At 31.7% G+C, this 13,774-nt stretch overlaps 1 protein-coding gene and 1 non-coding gene across 2 annotated transcripts in view; both read right to left on the bottom strand.

The window, feature by feature from the left end:
• Positions 1-13,774, bottom strand: part of LOC115886539 (carboxyl-terminal PDZ ligand of neuronal nitric oxide synthase protein) — a 183,849-nt gene that overhangs the window by 85,084 nt on the left and 84,991 nt on the right. The window lies entirely within an intron of this gene.
• On the bottom strand, positions 7,243-7,324 carry Trnas-gcu. Its single transcript has one exon. It is a non-coding gene; the product is annotated as a tRNA-Ser (tRNA).

Below are 13,774 nucleotides of genomic sequence, written 5' to 3'. Positions count from 1 at the left end.
ATCGTATACTTAGTATTAAATTAAATTGTTTAATGATATAAAATCGTAAAAAAATCCGTATTATTAACGCACTGTATCCAAAATCTGTAAATCTACGGATTAGTCAGTAATTCTGGCAACACTGTCTCCGGCAACCACTCACTCACTTAACTGAAATCGGAACTACGATACGGTATCAGCGCGCAGCGGCGCAGATCTAAACTAAATCTCGGAATTCTCGGACAGGGTGACGGTAACGCCATCTACATCTCGGACAGGTTTTGTGTCACGAAATTTCCCATCAGGTTTTTAGAATTAGAATTTAGAATGAGTGGGAGGGGGGTTAACCACTTCGACCTTACATTGTGTCCCCCTTTCTTGAATCATAACTCATCATACAGTCCCAGGGCTTTGACAAAAGCCAGTATCTGGGACGGTTCTATAGAGGGTAGTTCTCCATCTCCAATATCAGTCGTACCAAAATTCATGGCACGAATGGTTGTCGTCTCGGCGCACTCAGTGATGAGGTGTACTGGTGTTTCCCCATCTTCCCCACAGAATCTGCATTCGCCGTTTCCTCTTAGTTTCAATCTACTGAGGTGTCCATTGAGGAGACAGTGTCCTGTTAAAAACCCCGTGACAATCCGAAGATTGTTCTTACTCAGACCCAGGAAGGTCTGTGATTTTTCTTGATCATAAGCCCTCAGAAACTTCTTCGAGTGTCTTAGACCATTACAAGATTTCCATTCCAGGTTGCGGATGGAATCTTCCAAGTTCTTGAGTTCCGCCTTGAGTTGGTTCCCACTTGGAAAGCAGAACGGTTCTGGTCCAGTTAGTGGAGTGTTCGCTCCTTTCCTAGCTAGATTATTTGCTTTTTCATTGCCTTCTATCCCTTGGTGAGCAGGCACCCAGTGTAGGAGGACTTTGTTTTCTTTCCTAATTTATTCAGCTTCTCTATGCATTCTTTGACCAATTTCAAATCGATTGATACTGAGTTGATCGCCTTTAACGCTGCTTGACTATCAGATAAGATGGCTATTTCTTGTTTCCGATAGTTCCTATCTAAGATAAGTTGTACGCATCTCTCGATAGCGTAGATTTCTGCCTGTAGGATACTAGGGTAAGTGCCCATTGGTTCGGAGTAATTAGCTCTCGGCGCAAACACTCCGATCCCTGTTCCCGTATTGGTTTTGGAAGCATCAGTATACCAAGTTATGGTATGGTCTTTTAACTGCTGGGCAAGCGTTTCGCTCTTCCAATCCTTCTTATTGCTCAATACTACATTGACATGTTTGTCAAAGTTGTAGTTCTTGGCATATCGTCCACTGGGAGTTGCATGAGTTGTATTTCCTTTTTGAGGGTGTTCCAAGCCCCTGATCTGACAATTCTCCCAGTACTAATTCCGTTAGTGACCATTCTAATCATTGTCGCATTGGCATATCTACCAATGACAATGTGCAGTGGTGTTAGATCTAGAATGACCTCCATTGCTGCTGTTGGACAGGTTCTCATGGCTCCTGTGATGCAAACACATGCTAGTCTCTGGACTTTGCATAGGTTTCCATCAGGTTGCGCATCTTCTTATTTCTTCAATTAACTGTTCTACTTTTTTAGATTCTTACTCTATGTATTATAATCTCTATGGTTAACTAATTCTATTTTTAAAATGGCGTCGGAATATCGAAAACATATTTAGGCCAATCGTTTTTTTTTATTCGCTTTAATCCTTTTGGCAATTTTTCTGCATTAGCCGTATCAATAAATTAGCAAAATACAACCCACGCCACGTAGCGGTCGAAAAAATTACTAATCAAAATAACGTACTCACGTTAAAAACACATGGTTTTATTGTGATTGTTTGGAAGTCGAAAATAAATGTTTTCAAGGGGAATGGATTTATCCGAAATAAATGAAATCTAAATATAACGTTTATGTGTGAAATGCCCAAATATTACAGTTTTTGCAGGATTATAATTTAGTCTTCAATCTTGCAAGTCTTTATTTTTCTTCTTCTCTTTCTTATCTATTCCTCTTTCTCACTCTCTTTCGCATATTATTTCTCATGTTTTCTTTCCTTCGTCCCACGTTTACTTCTCTTTTATTCTCTTTCAGCATCTCTCCTTTTCTTAATTTTATTTTTAATTCTCTTCTTGTTTGTTATTATCTTTCACCATTTACTTTTTTGTCTCTCTAAGCTTCGCACATTTTTTTTTATGGTCTCTCTAAGCTTCAAACTTTACCTACTTCACATTCATAGTTATTTTATTGTTTTACATATTTTAAGATTTTTTAAAAATTTATACAGGGTGTTTCATAAAATATGACCATTGATTAATCACGCGATCCTGCTCAAACCACTCAACGTAAGAAGCTTAATTTTGGCATACAGGTTGATTCTGGACTGTAGAGGTTCGATAAGAAGGGATTTTTCAAAATTCCAGTTCCAAGAGGGTGAAACCACCCCTCAAATATTACAATATTTTTTTTTATTTAAAAAACGGTCAAGTTTCCGAAAAAACGCTTAAACACGTATATTTTATTTTGTTTTTTACATATTTTAAGATTTTTTAAAAATGTATACAGTGTTTCGAAAAATCTGGTCATTGATTAATCACGATCCTGCTTAAAGCGCTTGACGTAAAAAGTTGATTTTTGGAAAACGGATTGACTTTAGGGTGTACAGGGTGGGTCAAATTCGACGCTTTTAAATGGAAACATCCTTTTCTGTAGGAGATAGACGAAAACTAATATCGGTGTCTGGAGCTCAATTTTCATCGAAAACACGATGGTGAAAACCGCACATCAATATCTGTTACCGTTTCGGAGTTACTGGGTGTTTTTAAAAAATGTGCATTTTTAACAAATCACTGTAACTTTTTTACTATGAAAAATTTTGTATTTCTATGAAAACATTTCCAAAGCACCTTTTTACGTAGAATTTAATGGTTTAAGTATATATTTTTTTAAATTAATAATTTAAGAGTTATCAACAGACAAATTGATTTTTTATTTGGGACACCCTCTATATTTTAAATTAACTGAAAAGAATTTAAAATTACCTTTCCAAAAATATAGCACACTTAATATTTTGTTATAATCCCCTTCGAAATATAGAATTTTTAAAAGTTCCGCACTTTTAACTATAGTAGGCTTTGGACCTCTTATTGATGATATGCCCTTAATGGAACTCGAAAACATATTTTTCCAGCAAGACGACGCACCGCCTCTGAACGCTGAAGTTATCAGCAAATTTTTGCAGCCAATTTAAAGAATAATTGAATAGCCAACCAAGATCCCAGCCATTGGCCGTCGAGGCCGCCTGACTTAGTGCCCATGGATCTAATCTTATGGATATATTTGCTGAAGAATAAAGGTTCCTTATTCTTCCGTATAATCTAAACAAGAATTAGAAATACTTAGCAGTTATGAGAGGGTATCTTTCACCCCCACTGAGTTAATGAATTCCGCGAGAAATGTTCAAAAACTGCCCCGTCTGTCCATAACAGAAGACGGTTGATATGTCGAACAGCTGTAGCAAAATTTCATGTCTTGGTTTGCTATTTATTTTTGTTGTTATTAGATATAGTTTGAATGTGTTGATGTTGGTTAAATATATTTTAAATTGTTATAAAATTCTGCATCTCTCATAGCAAATATTATTTTCGTTTTAATTGATGCTCACATCTAGAATTTTTTTGCATTACAGCCGGTGCTGTTCAAAGCCTACTTATTAAAGCGGGCGAATTTTTATATACTCTATATCTCGAAGAGGAATCGAGCAAAATATCAAGTGTGTTATATTTTTGGAAAGGTTATTTTAAATTCTTTTCAATAAATTAAAAATATACAGGGTGTCCCATATAAAAAAGCAAATTTTCTGTTGATAATTCTTAAATTATTAATTAAAAAAAAAATATACTAAAACCATTAAATTCTACGTAAAAAGGTGCTTTAGAAATGTTTTCATAAAAATACAAAATTTTCCATAGCAAAAAAGTTACAGCGATTTGTTAAAAATGTATATTTTTGAAAAACACCCCGTAACTCCGAAACGGTAACAGATATCGATATGCGGTTTTCACCATCATGTTTTTGACAAAAATTGAGCTCCAGACACCGATATTAGTTTTTGTCTATCTCCTATAGAAAAGGGTGTTTCCATTTAAAAGCGTCGAATTTGACCCACCCTGTACAGGTTCGATAAGAAAGGATTTTTCGAAACTCGAATTCTAAGAGGGTGTAACCACCCCTCAAATATTAGAATATTTTTTATTTAAAAACCGTTTTTTGGAAAAACTTTTAAACACGTATATTTTATTTTGTTGTTTTACATATTTTAAGATTTTCTAAAAATGTATACAGGGTGTTTCATAAAATATGACCATTGAGTACCTAATCGCGATTCTGCTTGAACTGCTTGACGTTTAAAGCTGATTTTTGGCAAACGGATTGACTGTGGGGTGTAGAAATTCGATAAGGAGGGGTTTTTCGAATCTCAAATTCCAAGAGGGTGAAAACGGCTCTTTCGGCCTCAAATATTACAATATTTGTTATTTAAAAAACGATTAGTCTTTCGGGAAAACGCTTGGACACGCATAATTTATTTTATTTGTTACATTATTTGAAATTTTTTAAAAAATCATACAGGGTGTTCCGAAAAGTTGGGTAATTGATTAAGCACGATTCTGCTTGACGTAAAAAGCTTATTTTTGGCCAACGGATTTTTCGAAAGTCAAATTCCAACGAGATGAAACTACCCCTCAAATATTACCAAGTTATACAGGGTTGTTCACCACATACGACACGGAGTATTGTACCTAACCGATTAGATTTCTGCAAATTGTAAGTTTTGGGTTCGTTGAAGGACTATTAGAGGTACAATTTAAAAATATTTTTACAAGATACAGAGTGTTCCAAATAAATAAAAAATATCAAAGTTGTATTTTTTTAAATGGAACACACTGTATATTATTACATTTTTAGTTTCTACGATTAAAATAAAGGTAAATTTGATTAAGGTTTGTTACACTTAAACCTTACGGTTTTTGAAATATTTTCAATTTTGTGAAGGTTCAGTAAAAATTTTAAGGCTTCATTTCTCCAAGAGTATCAAAGTTTTTAATATTAAATATTTACTGAAGTTTATTTATTGGTCATTTATTGTGTTGCAATAATACAAATAATACTACCTCATACAGAGTGTCTAAAAATTTATTTTAAATAATTTCTAGCTTTAAACGGCAATAACTTGTTTAATTTAAATAGAACACCTTGTATATTTTATGAGAATCCGATGCACAATTTAATGGTCTATCAAATTGTATTATACCACTTTTTACCCATCTCTTCAAGTTTTCGTATAAAATGCATTTACTTATAACTTAGACCTCATTTATCAATATACCCATGGAATATTGACATTTTAGATTATTTTGAAAGAGTACAGATACTAATATTGTCAATATAGTTAAAAAATAGTTTAAATATTTGTTAAAGAGAATCTAATTAATATGATTCCAGTATTCAAACTAGATTAATTGACTGTTTTTGCGTTGATTAATAACACTACTTAATAATACTTGCTCCAAATACTAAAAAACTGAATTTTGAATGGATATTAGACAGTGTGGTAAAAACTAACTAATTTTATTTTATTTTTTCACGAATGCTTATTTATAACAACAGAGACGTTCATTTTCATAACTTATTATCATATTGATTTGTGATTCAAATCCACATTTATTTATAATAATTTATTAACGAACACAATTAAGTATGTAATTAATTAATATTTGGGCGGAAATAATGGTGGTATAATTAATTAATATATCAATTGTGATTTTCTTGGTTATAGGTTTCTTTATTCAAAATTAAATGATTTCTGGAAGTTTTTAAATCATTTATTTGCTGAAGTTTCGATTTTTTATGCAAATCTTTCTCAAGGCATCTAAAATATTTTATGATCTAAAATCATTTATCAATATTCCATGGGTATATTGATAAATGAGGTCTAAATTATAAGAAAATGCATTTTTTTACGAAAACTTGAAAGGATAGATAAAAATGGTATAATACAATTTAATAGACAATTAAATTGTGCATCTAATTCTCCTAAAATATACAGGGGGTTCCATTTAAATTAAACAAAAAGTTATTGCCGTTTAAAATTAGAAATTATTTAAAATAAATTTTTAGACACTCTGTATGAGGTAGTATTATTTTTATTATTGCAACACAATAACTGATTAATAAATAAACTTCAGCAAATATTTAGTATTAAAAACTTTGATACCCTTGGAGAAATGAAGCCTTAAAAATTTTACTGCAATTTCACAAAATTGAAAATATTTCGAAAACGGTAAAATTTAAGTGTGATAAACCTTAATCAAATTTACCTTTATTTTAATCGTAGTAACTAAAAATGTAATAATATACAGGGTGTTCCATTTAAAAAAAGACAACTTTGGTATGTTTTATTTATTTGGGACACTCTGTATCTTGTAAAATTATTTTTAAATTGTACCTCTAATAGTCCTGCAACGAACCCAAAACTTACAATTTGCAAAAATCGAATCGTTTAGCTACAATACTCCGTGTCGTATGTGGTAAACAACCCTGTATAATAATATCGCCATATTGTTTTTTCTCATGCTGACATAAATATGAGAAAATTTTATCTAGTTTGTATGTTAATAGAAATTATTCTTGCTTTGCGTTATCATCACCATTACAAATGATCAATTCGACGCGAACGAAGTCGCGGATACACCCTATTTAAAACCATATATTCGGGTCTACAGTTCCTTAAAGCTGTGAAAAAATCAAACTTCTAAGTTAACGTAAAAAAAGATACCACAGGCTATGCCGCAAAGAAACGTATATTTTCACACTCTCAAGGGAATCAAAAATTCTCGCAAAAATTATAGGTAATTTTCCATTGACCTAGATCTATGATATTTGGCAAGTAACACCATCTTATACTACAAGTATAGGAAAAAATCTGAAAACTATACATTTGTAATTAAATTATAGAAATATATGATTTATTTAAAGTACAAATTAATCATTGAGGTTAAGCAAAACTAATGTATGCATGGTCATAATTGTATGGGTGACCAAATGTTTTTGTAGATTTTTTTAAACTTTTACTTATTTTTATAGCAGACAAAAATCTGAAAGCCGTATATTCTTAAAATGGATTTGTGGGATATAATAGTCAACTTTTGTAATTAATTATAAGTAAAAAATAAAATAAAAAAGTGACGACGAGGATGGGATTCGAACCCACGCGGGCAGAGCCCATTGGATTAGCAGTCCAACGCCTTAACCACTCGGCCACCTCGTCCTTGAAATACGTTGCCGCATAAGGTATATTCTTTATTCAACGGGTCCCCGATTTAAAAAATTCTCCTGTGATAAGTAATGAGTAATTAAGATAAGAAATAGATATGTTAACTTTCAAAACGTTGTGTCATTAATAACTTGTAACTGATTATATTTTATTTTTAGTTTTAATGTAGGTAACCTTCATTAAAAATGAACTAAAAATTACATGTAGGGGAAGACTGAGTAAAATAATACATCCAACTAATAAAGTAAGTTAAATAGATGTTTTTTTGGTAATTATTGGGAAAACTGGAAATCGTCCGATTTTTACCAAAATTGGTATACACCCTATTTTGAGGTCGTAGATTACGAATCTTTTTTTCTTACCGTTTTTCAGAAAAACGAAAAAATATTTCAACATCGAATTTTTTTTATTTCGGCCCTATAAAGTAATAATTTCACTATATTTCCATTATATTATAGTTTATCTAAAAGCCACACTTGATTGAGGATAGAAAAATGTCCAAAATTTTACTGAAAAACACTTTTCTGAACAAAATAACAAAGAAAATTGAGACCAGATAGAAGTTTGACATTTCATATATATCCTTCTTTCTCTCTCCTATGTAATGGGAGAAACAAATATATTCTATAGACCTAATCTAGAAATTTAAAAATTTACAACGTTGCCATATCTTCTATTTTTTTCGGGTGATTAGGGATTTTAAATAAATTACCTATTATGAGATCTGGCAATAGTTAAATATACAACTGGACAAGTATAGCTAGAGACCAGAGAAATATAAAATAACACGCGACCGGTGCTATGCCCAAGTCTCCTATATTCAACTGTACCTACCTATATCCACAAAGTTACGCGGCAGAGTTTTGATTGCATTGGTTACAACTTCCATGCGGAGGGTGTTAATCTTTTGTTGTTATATTATATTATATTAAAAAAAGATTAACCCCCTCCGCAAAGAAGTTATATAAAAACTATTTATAACCACGAAATTGCACGAAAGAGTTTTGATAGCATTAGTTTCAACTTCCTTGTGGACGGGGTTAATCTTTTTTTGATATAATATAACAACAAAAGATTAACACCCTCCTCATGGAAGTTGTAATCAATACAATCAAAACTCTTTCGTGCAACTTCGTGGTTATAAATAGTAAGATCTCGTTGGTAAAATAACAGTTATGGGAAGGAGCCGTTCTTCTGGCGACTGCTTTTCGTGATCCCAGAATGAGCGAAAAAAACACGCTAAATTTAGGTTTAGCATTGGCAACGTTGCTTTAAATGCCAGAAACACATAACCCAACATTTTTAGATTGTTTACAAATTTATTTTAGCAAATTTTCCTCTATTATGCATAGAATTGGTTAAAAAAGTAACAGAAAATAGCAAAAACATCATTATTTATTGAATACCTAACAAAATGTGTGCTAGAAAACCTTAAAAATATGAGAAATTAAGAAAAATTCGATGTTGAAATAAAATTTCGTTTTTCGATTTTAAGAGATCGCTAGAAAAAAAGATTCAGATTCGTAATCTACGATCTCCAAATAGGGTGTATACCAATTTTGGTGAGAATCGGACGATTTCCAGTTTTCCCAATAATTACCTTTTTTTTGAGCGGGTGCCAGATATCACTAGCAATGTCATACACAATTTTATCAGTCATGTTCCACAGCCCGTAGACCATCAAGTGACGTAGAACAATACACTCTGAAAAAGTTGCAAGATATTGCAGATAATTTTGAACTTTTGTCATTGTAGACTCCTCCATTGATGTTTGTTACTTATAAAGTTATTATACAATTTTCTTTTGTTTACTACACTTTCCGGAAATCCCAAAAAAGGATCAAGAAAAAGCCACTCATGAATAATTGTTTTTTATTAAAATGTGATTAAACAAATACCTCAAACTTTCTTAGTTGCTTAAGACTCTAAGAAGAACTGTTACTCTAAGAATAAATCACAATAAGCTATTAATTAAGCTAATTAGTGAAAATATGAATAAGTTTGTAAAAATCTGAAAAAATTTGTGCAAAGGAATATTTGCCCGGTTTTTTTATTATCACAAAATATGACAAAATTCAAACAAGTTGCAAAATGTGATAGCTGTTGATTCTACGTTTTAAATGAACTTTGAATCATCAAAAAATATTGAATTTTAGGCAAGTTATTAAACAATTTGTCTTATCAATCAATGATACTCTTATGAAGCCTATCTCCGGAGCGTTAAGACTAGAAAAAATTCAGGGATCTTCGAGACGGAATATCTCAAAAACTACTAATTATACGTAAAAAATGATAAGAACCATTTTTGTAGGTAATTACCTAAGCTTCATTTTTTATTCCAAGAAAATTTTTGTAAATTGCATATTTTGGCAGATATTTCCGAAAAACTGATTTTTCCGCCATTTAGTGCCATTTTTTCGGCCGAGCACGGTGTTTTGGTTAGGTTGTAGTCATTTTCCCCTAAAACTACTCCCCAAAAGGTACGCAATCCGCCTCAAAAGTCAACGGCGACGAATTCGCCGAGACATTAACAATTATTTTTATTTTGTTTGTTTTAGAGAAGGTACCGTATGATCGAATAAAAACGGTGTCAGCGATGGCTATGAAATGAAGATCGCTGTCATTTTATATGTAAAATTATATTGGAAATGTCATCGATCGTCAATTCCAAGCCAGCTGGACGCCATTTTTTTTCGATCATACGGTATAATCTTACAATATATTATAAAATCTTATTATTAGAACGAGTATATTATTAGAACAATAGAAATAAACAACTGTATTTTATTATAGAACTTTCGGTGTTCTGTTACCTTAAAAGAAAACAAGAATGAATCACAACAAATAATTTTATTAAGATTCCATAAGATACTATAAAATTTTATGACATTCCAGCGGGCTTGGCACTTTGCCCTGCATTCCCCTATATTCTAATTACTTCGAGACAGATTATTTTACAGTTTCCTACATCACTTCGCTAAAGGTGCTTTGAAGCGTTAACACTTGGCATCTCATTAACTATGCATTGTGTTTCCTTCCACAGAACAATTAGACCAAGAATGGCGCCACCCAGGTAAAGAGAATTTTTATATAGTATAAGTCCTCTAGCTCTACATGTATCTCTACAGGGTGTTTCAAAAAACACGTGCCATCTCTCGTAAGGAGATTCCTCTCGTAAAAATAAGATTTATTTTTTATATTAACATAGGTCTGATTGTACTTTGTTTCCTAGCTACAGGGTGTTAAAATCTTAATATTTTTTCGATTTATTATGATATTCTTTCAAGTACTAAAGTTAGCGTTTCGAATGAAATTTTCAGGGTAAAGATTACTTAAAGAGCTACATAAGTATATGCTAAAAGTGTTGACATATTCACCAGTGACACGCATATGGGTTATCACTGGAATATTTTTCTAAAAAAAAAGTATGTACACCACTGATTTTTTTTATAGTGTTGGCAGTTTAATGCCGATTAAAATTTGTCTTGATATTTTGTCAATTTCGGCCTCCTTGATGAGATAAACGCAATTTTACTAATTGGTTTTGATCCAATAAGTCTAATAGCAACCTTTAAAAAAATAATATAATTAACTTGCAAAAGTTTTAGATAAGTACTCGTTAATTCGTCATCAAAAAATATAAAAAAAAGTTCCTATAAACATGGGTATGGACATGCATAATTTTAGAGTTACAGGAGGTTAAAACATTTTAAAATTAGGTTTTTTGTAATTATCTTAAATACCATTATTTTTTTTATTTGAAATTGCTGGGGGTTGGACTAATAGTAATAATAACTAATAGTAATAATATTTAATAATAAATTAGGAAAAATATATAATTTATTAATTTTATTTTACTTTTATTAATTGCGATTAATAAAATTGCGTTTATCTCATCAACGAGGCCGAATTCGACAAAATATCAAGAGATAGCTTTTAGTTGGCATTAAATGGCCTACACAATTTTGATACCAAAAGAAAAAAGTCAGTGGCGTACATGTTTTTATTTGACAAATAGTGCAGTGATACAAATAGTGAAATAATAACTGGGCGGCCCAGAACATGAAAATAAAAATGTCTGATTCGATTATCTCCGTAGAAAGGGAATCAAAATATTTAGGACTTATATTTGACTCGCAGTTGAGGTTTAGATCTCAAGTGAGTAAAGTGGTCAGGGCATCGTTCATCTCCTTAAGAAACCTATACAAAAACAAAGATTTTCTAAACTATAAATTAAAAAGCAATTATGTGAGGCTCTTGTATTATCACAGTCCAATTATTGTAATTTTGTTTACGGGCCTTGTCTCGATCAAAAATCTAAGAGACAGTTACAGAAAGTACAGAATTCATGTATTCGCTTAATATACGGATTAAGATCGAGATACCATGTTACATATAAACTAGATATGTTGAATTGGCTAAATATTGAAGACAGACAAAAGTTACATTTTGCATGTTTTTTACACAAAATTTTGTGGAATGGTTTTCCTGAGTATTTAACTAATAAACTTAAATTTCGATACTCTAACTATGCTATAAGGCAGTGTAATAATATGGAAATTCCCAAACATCGCACGGCGCTATATCAGCGTTCTTTCTCCTACCTAGCAACCAAGATGTACAATTCCAACTTGAATCTATACTCCCTTGATTTAAAGACGTTCACTTTCAAAACAAAATTAAAAACTTATATGTTGAGCGGATATAGAATTACACAATAATTTGATTTATTAATTTTTGTATCCTTTACGGAACAATTTTCATTTTTTGCTGTTTTTGCTTTAGCTTATTAAGTTGTTGATTTTTCTTTATCTAAAGTATATTGTTAATTTTCATTTTTCTTACTAATTCTTTTTTCTTTGAATGTTATTTTTTAAGAATGTATTATATTATTTACTTTTTTTATATGCTCGGTTAACTTAACAGCTCTGCTGAATTTCGCCGAGTAAAAAATAAAGACGTTATTTATTTATTTATTTATTTATAACCCATCTGCACGTCCCTGATGATATGTAGCACTTATAGTAACTTTTACCTTCAAAATTTTATTCGAATCACTAAAAGTACTTGGAAGAAAATTATAACAAATCGAAAGTTTATTAAGATTTTAACACCCTGTATCTATGAAACAAAGCAGAATTGGACCTATGATGATATGGAAAATAAATCTTATTTTTACGTGAAGAATCTCCCCACGGGAGATGGCACATGTTTTTTAAAGCACCCTGTGTAGATTTTTAACATTTTTAGGCCACCCGGTACAAAATTCACTTATATAGTCCCAATAAGTGGCTTTAGAATACCCACTGGCAATTTATGATTATGAAGAAATTTCATCACCGTTACTACACCACCACGTGAGTTCGCTCAATCTACGATATATCTTAAATATCGCGTAATATACATAAATTTTGCAAAATACCTCGAAGCGGCATAGAAAAACGAAAGGAAAATGCAATTCCGATGTTTTCCACTTGGTTTTCGCCTTTACTGCGTCCTTGGCGTTCTCAGCTTAATGAATCGTTTCTTGTTTTTATCAGGATCATAGATATTACGATATTTGAACAGCTGTAAAGAACAAACGAGGACACTACCACGTAATCAATTTCATTCTCCGTTTAGATTTTTTTGTCTGTAAAGTCACTTCTTTAAGAGTGCAAAGAGACAAAGGGCAAGAGAGAGAGGGAGAGAGTAAGAACCTCTCACCTTGTGGTGAGAAAAAGGAGAGAAAAAAGCTACGATGGAAAGCCGTCCAACACCGAGAGGCAAGCTGGGACGTATCACCAAACTTTGCCGCTATTGCTAGACAAGTGAAAATGGCAGTGCTGCCAAAGGAGTACCCAGGGGTTAAACCACAAAACACATACACAAGAAGAAGTGCGAGCTAAATATTGGAAAGTGAAATTGACGTTTAAATTTGACACTGTTGAAAGTCTACTGCTACTAGCGCCCCCAATATCGCTTGTAGGAACTACAGACTAGATTGTCACGCATCGCGGGAAGTTTAAAAAAAATAAAAAATTTTAATTCTTCATTTATTTTTAATTATGACATACATAAAAATACAAAAAATACACCATTTTTTAAAAATATGTTTAATATCAATATCAAATATACAACAGAAATTAATTTCACCACAATAAATTAATAAAATTAAAAGAATAATGTTACAAGTAGATCAAGAGACAAAATTAATTATAACAAAACTGAAAAAAATGGCGTAATAGATGGTTTAAAAATGAAGATATATATCATAATTTTGAAAGTAAAATTATATGGAATATGTCATCGATCATCATTTTTAAGCCAACTGGACGATTATTTCAAACACACAAGCTGGGTTCGTTCATAGTACTCTGAGAAATCTAGATAAACAAAGAATAATAAATTAAAAGTATTCCAGGGGAAAAGAGAGGAAAAACCTGTATCGTCTCTGATATCTGT

The sequence above is a fragment of the Sitophilus oryzae genome, unplaced genomic scaffold, assembly GCF_002938485.1.
Source record: "Sitophilus oryzae breed Bouriz unplaced genomic scaffold, Soryzae_2.0 scaffold_494_pilon_pilon, whole genome shotgun sequence".
Lineage (NCBI taxonomy): Eukaryota > Metazoa > Arthropoda > Insecta > Coleoptera > Curculionidae > Sitophilus > Sitophilus oryzae.
Note: the sequence above shows the minus strand (reverse complement) of the source record. Positions and strands in the feature narration are given on the sequence as shown.